At 46.9% G+C, this 7,868-nt stretch overlaps 1 long non-coding RNA gene across 1 annotated transcript in view; it reads left to right on the top strand.

Moving 5' to 3' along the window:
- Window positions 1-7,868, top strand: part of LOC102374684 — a 12,261-nt gene that overhangs the window by 575 nt on the left and 3,818 nt on the right. The window contains exon 2 of the long non-coding RNA XR_325152.3: window positions 7,169-7,277. This is a non-coding gene — a long non-coding RNA (uncharacterized LOC102374684). The remainder of the gene's footprint in view (window positions 1-7,168; window positions 7,278-7,868) is intronic.

Raw genomic sequence — 7,868 nt, 5'->3', positions numbered from 1 at the left:
GTCCCGGGGGGACCACACCTGAGAGGGGAACATGGTTGCGGGGGGGCTAGGTAGCCCGGATGATGGCGGAGTGGCCACTTGATAGGAGAGGATCATAGAGGGGTTCTGTGTAGATGATTCTGGGGCCCAGTATGGGGCTGGAGATTAGATGAACATCATGATGCCACCTGCGAGGCTTGGGCTGCGGTTTTGGGAAGGATAGGAGCCGCAGAGAGCGCCCCCTGGCATTGGGGCGCTAGATAGGTAGCTTCCTGCTTAATTGACATCTGATTGAATCAATTATCATCAAAGGTGTGGCGGGCGAGATAGGCGGGCGGTTGCCCACCAGACAGGGGGCGGGCCACAGAGGTCGGCCCCAAGGAGGCCCCCTGTCACAGTTGCCTATATATGAAAAGCAATGAAGTCTCCTTATGGCACATGGAGCCTTTTTGGTTTTGTTTGGGTTTGCTTTGTTGGAAGGAGGCAATGTCTTCCTTTCAATAAAAAATTGCCTCTACCAAACAGTGTGTCAGTCCTTCCAAATTCAAAACTATTGCACTTGAAGCTAAACAATTCTAGGAGGCACTTGTCTGCACCAGGTAATTGCTCTGAGTCACATGGTTACAGTGAAGTTTACTCAACAAAGAGACTGCTTGATAAGTGTACATGGTATACCAGTTGTTCAGGATTTTTTCTGCTGTAGACTGCTTTTGTAGCAGCTACAAAGGTGATCCTTTTGTTATAACAAAATGTTAAACCTGGAGATCATTAAGCCATAAAACCAGAGGGCTCCAACTTTGCCAGTCCTACATCCTCCATGATGTCATGCTTGTGCTTCAAGTTCAAAGACTAAGAAACTACAACAAAACAGTTTTGCAATCTTCCCAGGGCTTATGCAATCAGTCAAGGATTAGCTCCTCAAGATATCTGATAACCAAGTTCTAACAGAAACAGCCATTTCAAGATCTGTGATAGAACCAAAGTGTCACCGGACCCTACGCAAACACATCAGCCCAGAGCAAGGTAAAAAGGAAAGGCAACACAGGAAGAACCTCGCATGCTAAAGTCCTTTTCTCAGATGGAAGGAAAGGAAGTGCAATTCTCACCAACTGCAGCCTTAATCTCCTTTAGGCACCACTAGAAGATTCACTTCCTGCCATTAATATGTATATAGGGGCTTTCTGCTCCAAAGAGTCCTACCATAGAAGGCAGCTCCAACTGCTGGACTAAATTGGAATGGTGCAATAAGCCACTGAAGAAAACAAGCATTTTAGTCATAATCTTTATCATAACCACTTTGAATAACTAATGTGGAGCCGGTGAAGGAACAGTTACAAACACAACTCTTTTCTGTGACCAAAGATTGGGCTGATTTCTAGCCTGCAGTTCTGGTGGGGAATACTTTGGGGAACTCAGTGTGAGCATGCTTTCCTATAAATAGCTTCTGTAAATAGTTTCATAAGTAAGATAACTTATATGCCCTTTTCACCCCAGGTGCAGATGGCAGTCTGGGCCTGGTGACATGCCACAGAGACTGTTCCCCATAACATTATGCTCCATTTGATTGGGTGGCTGCTGGTTCCTTTGTTAATATTATACTTGTGTACAGTTTTCTTGCTAGTGTGACTGACTGTGCCAAATGAAGAGTGGGGCTGTGGGAGAGCTGGAGAGAAAGGAGCAGTCCCAGGGAAGGCAGAGTAGAGAAAAAAGGTGTAGTTCGAAGGAAGACAGAGATCTGGGGAGAAAGGAACAGTCCCAGTGAGGACAGAGTAAAGCCTTAGAGAAGAAGGCCAGAAAGAGCTTGAGAGACCCAAAGAAATCACTGGAGGATGTTGCAATGCCAGAGCTACTGCCACTGCCAGCTCTTCCTTTGCTTGCATGTATGAGGTATCTGTCTAGTTGAGACCACTCATTGTTGAGGCTTCCACCCAGGTCCTGGTTTGGCTCTATGGAGACTGCAGCTTGCAGGTTCCCTCCAGTGCCAGCCAGGTCAGAAAGTGACAGCAAAATGAGTGGTACCTCCTAGTGGTATCCTTCAGGGAGCAGGCAAGAAAACTATAGGAGGTGGCAGCAAAGCCCCCAAGCATCCTCTGCCATAAGGACTTCATTGATTCCATGCTGGAGGAGACCTCTAGTACTGTAGAGGGAGGACTGCCAGAGGCAGAGCTAGAGAAGGAAAAAGACATGGATTCTCAAGAAGGTGGAAGCTGGAAACTTGTTACCTCTGGCAGCACCTGCAATGGTTTGCCTGGAGAATAAATATGGAGCTCTAGCAACAGAGAAGGAGAAGCACATTCCATTGGTGGAAGACTGAAATATGAATTAACATTTTGAAAGAAAGGTTAGGTCTTGCATGTCTTCAGCCCATGCTGAGGAGCCCTGCAGGACAAGACAATTCCAAGTAAATGACGCCAATGTCACCTCCCTTATCCAGGTGGTGAGTAACCTGGTTGTAGAAGGAGATGAGGTAGTAAAACATGACCTACCTGTGACAAAAAACTGTGCTGGCTGTCATTCAGAATTTTGCCTTCTATTAGCTTGTAATCTCCCACAACATTCTTGCAAGCAAGCTATGGAAGTGCATGTTAGATAAATGGACTAATGTAAGGTGGAGAGACAACTGGCTGAATCATCAGGCTGAAAGGATAGTCAATGGCTCAATGTATATTTAGCAGCCAGTATCAAGTTGAGTGCCGCAGGAGTTGTTCCTGGGGCCAGTTTTGTTCAGTATATTCACCAGTGACCTAAAGATGGGATGGGGTGCACCCTCAGCAAGTTTGCAGATGACACCAAGCTTGGGGCAGTAGTAAATACTCTGGAGGGTAAAGATAGGAGTCAGAGAGACCTAGACAAAGTGGAGGATTAGACCAAAAGAAACCTTATGAGGTTCAGTAAGTATAAGTGCAAAGTCCTGCACTTAGGATGGAAAAAATCACATGCACCAATACAGTCTAGGGCCCAGCTGACTAAGGAGCATTTCTGCAGAAAAGGACCTGGGGGTTACAGTGGACAATAAGCTGAATATTAGCCAACAGTATGCCCTTGTTGCGAAGAAAACTAACAGCATACTGGGTTGAATTAGTAGGAGTGTTGCCAGAAGATTGAGGAAAGTAATTATTCCCCTCTATTCAGAACTGATTAGGCCACATCTGAAGTATCTGGAGTACTATATCCAGAGCCATCCCTAGGGGTGTGTGGAGCCTGGGGCATATCAGCCCGTGCAGGTCCAGAGGGTGGCAAGCAGCCAGAGCAGGGCCCGGGGGGTGGGGGTGGCGGCGGCGGCGAGTGGCCAGAGCCAGTGGCATGTAGAGACTGGCGGAGCTTGTATGGCACTGTCTGCTGGGCCCCCCAAAGTGCAGGCCTTGGGGCAGTTACCCTGATTTGCCCCCCACCTTCCCCAGGGACAGTCCTAACTATGTCCAGTATCTGGAGTCCTATGTCCAGTGTGGGGCCCTTGGCCGCCCACTACAGAAAGGATATAGACAAATTAGAGAAAGTTTAGCAGAGGGTAACAAAGATGGTTAGGGGGCAGAAGCACATGATTGAGGAGAGGCTGAGGGAACTGAGCTTATTTAGTCTGGAGAAGAGAAGACTGGGGGGGGAAGAAGTTTAATAGCAGCCTTTAGGTAGTTCCAAAACAGATGGAGCTAGACAGAACAAGAAGCAATGGTCTCAAGTTGCAGCAAGGGAAGTTTAGGTTAGATATTAGGAAAGACTCACCAGGAGGGTAGTAAAGCACTGGAACGGGTTACCCAGAGAGGTTGTGGAATCTCCATCTATTGCAGGTTGTCCATTTGCACAACACAGTCTTTAATTCCCTGAGGTGAACTTGCCCCACATTAAACCATAAATACTCAAATAAACTGAAACAACAATAGTAAAGCATTAACTCATATCCTGTGGTCCTTCCCCAGACCCTGAGAGAGTGCTCTGGCTCAGTGTTGCAGCCTCTGCCTGACAAGCCTTCTCTCTGCCACAGCTGTCTTCCCTGGGAGCTTTTAACTTCCCCAGGGCCAGCCAGTTACCCTCTTCCTAGGCAGGCCTGCAATCACTTTCTTACTGCCTGCAGCTGGGCTGTAGCCCCCCAAGACATGCAGCCTGCTATACCATCCTTGGAGGTTTTTTAAACCCAGCTTGACAAAGCCTTGCCTGAGATATAGTTGGGGATGGTCCTGCTTTGAGCAGGGGGTCAGACTAGATGATCTCCTGATGTCCCTTCTAATCTAATTTTCTATCATTTTATGTTTCTCAGTAGGGGTCTGAGTTAGGACCCCTGGGGAACTGTGGTGCACAATAAAGATAATACTTTTAGAGTTCAGCAGCAGCTATGCTGTTTAGGATGTCAGCATTCTGGTCTCCCTTCCCCCCCCCCTTGAAAAGAGAAATACCCCCCTTCCCAGGAGCTGACCAAAGAAGGAAGCTCTCTGAGGAAAGGTTTTATGGATTGCCAGGAAGGCCAGGGACAAAGAATCAGCATCTCAAGCCAGAGATTGCCCTTTGAGAAACCATGCCAGGGCTAATTTCAAGGGGTCCTGAAGAAGGGAGACTGAATAATTTTTCTTTTTGGGGAGACCCAAAGCAGAGCTTCCCCTGAACCAGTACAGAAGTACACAGGCATTGGCACTTACATGCACACCGAATGTTACAGCACTTCCATTTATTTGGCCATCTCTCAGGGACACGGAGCTTGTCCCATATTAGTAAGAAAGGTAAAGGATCCAAGACACTCACAGAGAGGCTTGTGATTCATACATATGTCAGCAGACTTCTCTGGAAAGGCAGACCTTATCATCAATAGAACCCGACAGCCCCTTGCTCAGCTTCCCTGCAAACTGCTCCTAAAGAACGTGGCTGCCAGGCTCTATTGTTGATTTTGTCCAAGGGCATTCCAAAATAAAATGACTCGGGCCATAATTGTGGGCAAAAATGTTGCCAGGCTGGCAAAGTATTGTGAACATAAGGTAAAGCTATGTATTTATTGGCATCAGCAGATTCAACAAAAAGCTGGATTCTCATGTGCACATTCAATGTAGTTCGTATATCTCACATGTAACAACTCACTGTTTCTACCTCTCTACACACTAAAGAACAGTCACGCAGCAAAGCAAACATAAAGAAGAAACAGTCACGTAGCAGGCAAACATAAAGAAGAACAAAAAGACCATTACAGGGACATAGTAAGAAGACGACAAGTTCCTACCCACAAGATAAAAGGTGCCAACTTATACTGCCACAGACAAAAGACTGACTCTCCTCCCTGCATCAGCAGAGGAATCATAAGCACTGACATGCCACATAAGGGGAGCCTGTGCATTTCCACCTCCAGGAATCTGGAAATCTTTGTGTATTAGCGCACACATATTCTGCCCTCCCAACAGAATACACCCGTTATCTTCTCGCCCCATTTGCACAAGTGTTCACACATATACCTACACACAAATTCACAATTTTGGTACATGGTGATTCTTGCTAGCGCTGTTTTCATTCTCCAATTTCTGTATCCAGGAGTTGGCCACATTACTGTCCCGCCCATGCTGCTGTTACGCAGCCTGGTGACAGAACACCCTCTATTAGCTAGGCTACATCTCAATTCTGAAACCAAGGAATCCCTCCCCGCATTGCACTGCCTCCCTCAATCCTGCTAATTGACTCCACCTACCATGTTCTAAAACACCCTCCCAACATCAATGTTCACTGCTACTTTACTATCCCTCAGGCTGGAGTTCTGGTGACTCTCTCAGTGCTCAGAGGGACTTCATTTCTCTAAGAGCTGGGGGGGCTGGAATCATTGCAGTGACTTGGCAAAAATATGAATGGCAAAAAGTTAGAGATGGAGGACAAGAGGAAATATCCAGAGGCAATAGAAGAAGCCAGAGACAAAATGGTACCCCACTGGGGCACCAGGCTACCCCTAGGAAGGGAATGTAAAAATATCTACACCCATTATTACAACTTCTGTTTACCACGTTAGATAGCGGACATGGGCTAAAAGATGTGTCATCATGCTAATCACTAAAGATAATCCTGAGGCAAATTACATGAGCTCAGTAAAGAGATTATTCAAATTTGCAGAGCTAATGGTGAATTAAGATGCCTGGAAATCCCCATCTGATGATCACAGAGCAGGGCCAAAACCCTTTGAGGATATAGGCAGTCCTTGGACTTACAACACAATTGGTTCCTGAAAATTGCGTCTTGCGTCGAAACGTTGTAGCTTGGAACCAATTTTCTCATAAGAAACAAAATTAAAAACGGGGGATTGATTCCTGAACCTAGGCCCAATACCCTATTTTCACTAAAAATACCCCAGAATTTTGTACTCGATCAGTTATAGATGAGTAATATAGCTACATTAATGTATTTATATTGTAAACAGCAAACACGTTGATTTGGAAGGACTTCTTTGAGGTAACTGGTGGATTATTTGAAAGGCTCTTGGTTGGAATTTTTGAAGGGTTCTTGGCTGGAGTCTTCTCAGGAGTCTTGGCTGCAGGTTTTTCTGGAGTTTTGGCTGCTTTGTTAAAGCGCCAAGGAAGTTTGGACAGATGTTCTGCAGAGATGAGTGATGCAACAAACTTTTTTGCCTGTGTGGCATCTCATCGGATCAAGCATTGTAAAGTTGAAACTGATGTCATAAAGTTGAAACAGGGTGTCAATTTATAAATATTGTAAGTGCAAAACATTGTAACTTGAAACACTGTAAGTCAAGGACTGCCTGTACAGCATCTACCTTACAAAACATCCCAGGCTCATCCCTGAGCCTTCTCATCTGTTCAAGCAATACTGTATCCACATAAAATTCACCATTGGCAAAGGTGGGTTTTTTTTCCTAAATGAACACTATCACTAAGGACCTGAAATGTGAATTAGCATTTTGAAAGAAAGGTTAGGTATTGCATGTCATCAACCCATGTTGGAGAGCCCTGCAGGACAAGATACACCTCCAAAACTATTTTCATTGTAGGGGGAGGAAAAAACAGGTTTTAAAACACACACAGCTGTGTCAAATGTAAAACAATTATTTGGCAAACTTTGGTAGCCTTCTGACCCAGTACATGGTCATAGAAGGTTGTTTTCTGTGTAAAATATCAACAGGATTTATATTAAACAATAAAATAACCCTTGGTACACTGGTATATTAACTTGTGGTTTCTCCCATATCCTTGATTTTTCTTTTCAATTTTTCCAGGTTTTGCCATGACCTTGCAGAACTCCTACCTTTCTGGCTCCATTAGAACCTTCTTCCCTCAGATGACAGATCTCCCCAGACACCAGCCACTCCCTTTCCCTATACCAGGGTGAGCAAAATATGGTCCACCGGCTGGATCTGGCCTGCAAGGCCATTCTCTCCGGCCCACAGGGCCCCTAAAAAATTTAGAAAATTAATATTTCTCTTCCCTTGGTTCCTGTCAAAAATGACAAGAACCAAGGGCAGTAGGACCCAGGGGAAGCCCTGGCAGGCTCCCACAACAGCAGGGCCTGCCTGGCCCTGCCCCCACAGCTGGAAGCCCCAGCAGGGGCTTCTGGCCTGGGACGATGTGGCTGCCCCACGCCGGAACCTCAGGTAAGGGGGAAGGGCAGGGAAGGACCCCGGGCAGGGGAGGAACCTGGGGAAAAGTGGCCCGGGGAAAAGCTGAGCACGGCGGGAGGTGGGGGGAAAGCGGCCCCTCCCTCACCCCGTGCCCAGTGCCCCGGGCTGCAGCTGCTCACGTCCCAAATGGGACTGCCTGTGCCTGCTCCAAACAGACCCGCGCAGGCTGCGCGCAGGGGGGGGCGCCAGCCACAGAGTTGGGGAGGGGCTGCTTCCCCCACACCCACGCGCGTTCAGCTTTTCCCTTGCTCCTTCCTGGCACAGAGGAAAGCAGCCCTTCCCCACCCCGTGGCCAGCG

This window comes from Alligator sinensis, unplaced genomic scaffold (genome assembly GCF_000455745.1).
Source record: "Alligator sinensis unplaced genomic scaffold, ASM45574v1 scaffold603_1, whole genome shotgun sequence".
Taxonomy (NCBI): Eukaryota; Metazoa; Chordata; order Crocodylia; family Alligatoridae; genus Alligator; species Alligator sinensis.
The sequence above is the reverse complement of the archived record's forward strand: the minus strand, read 5'-3'. Positions and strand labels throughout refer to the sequence as shown.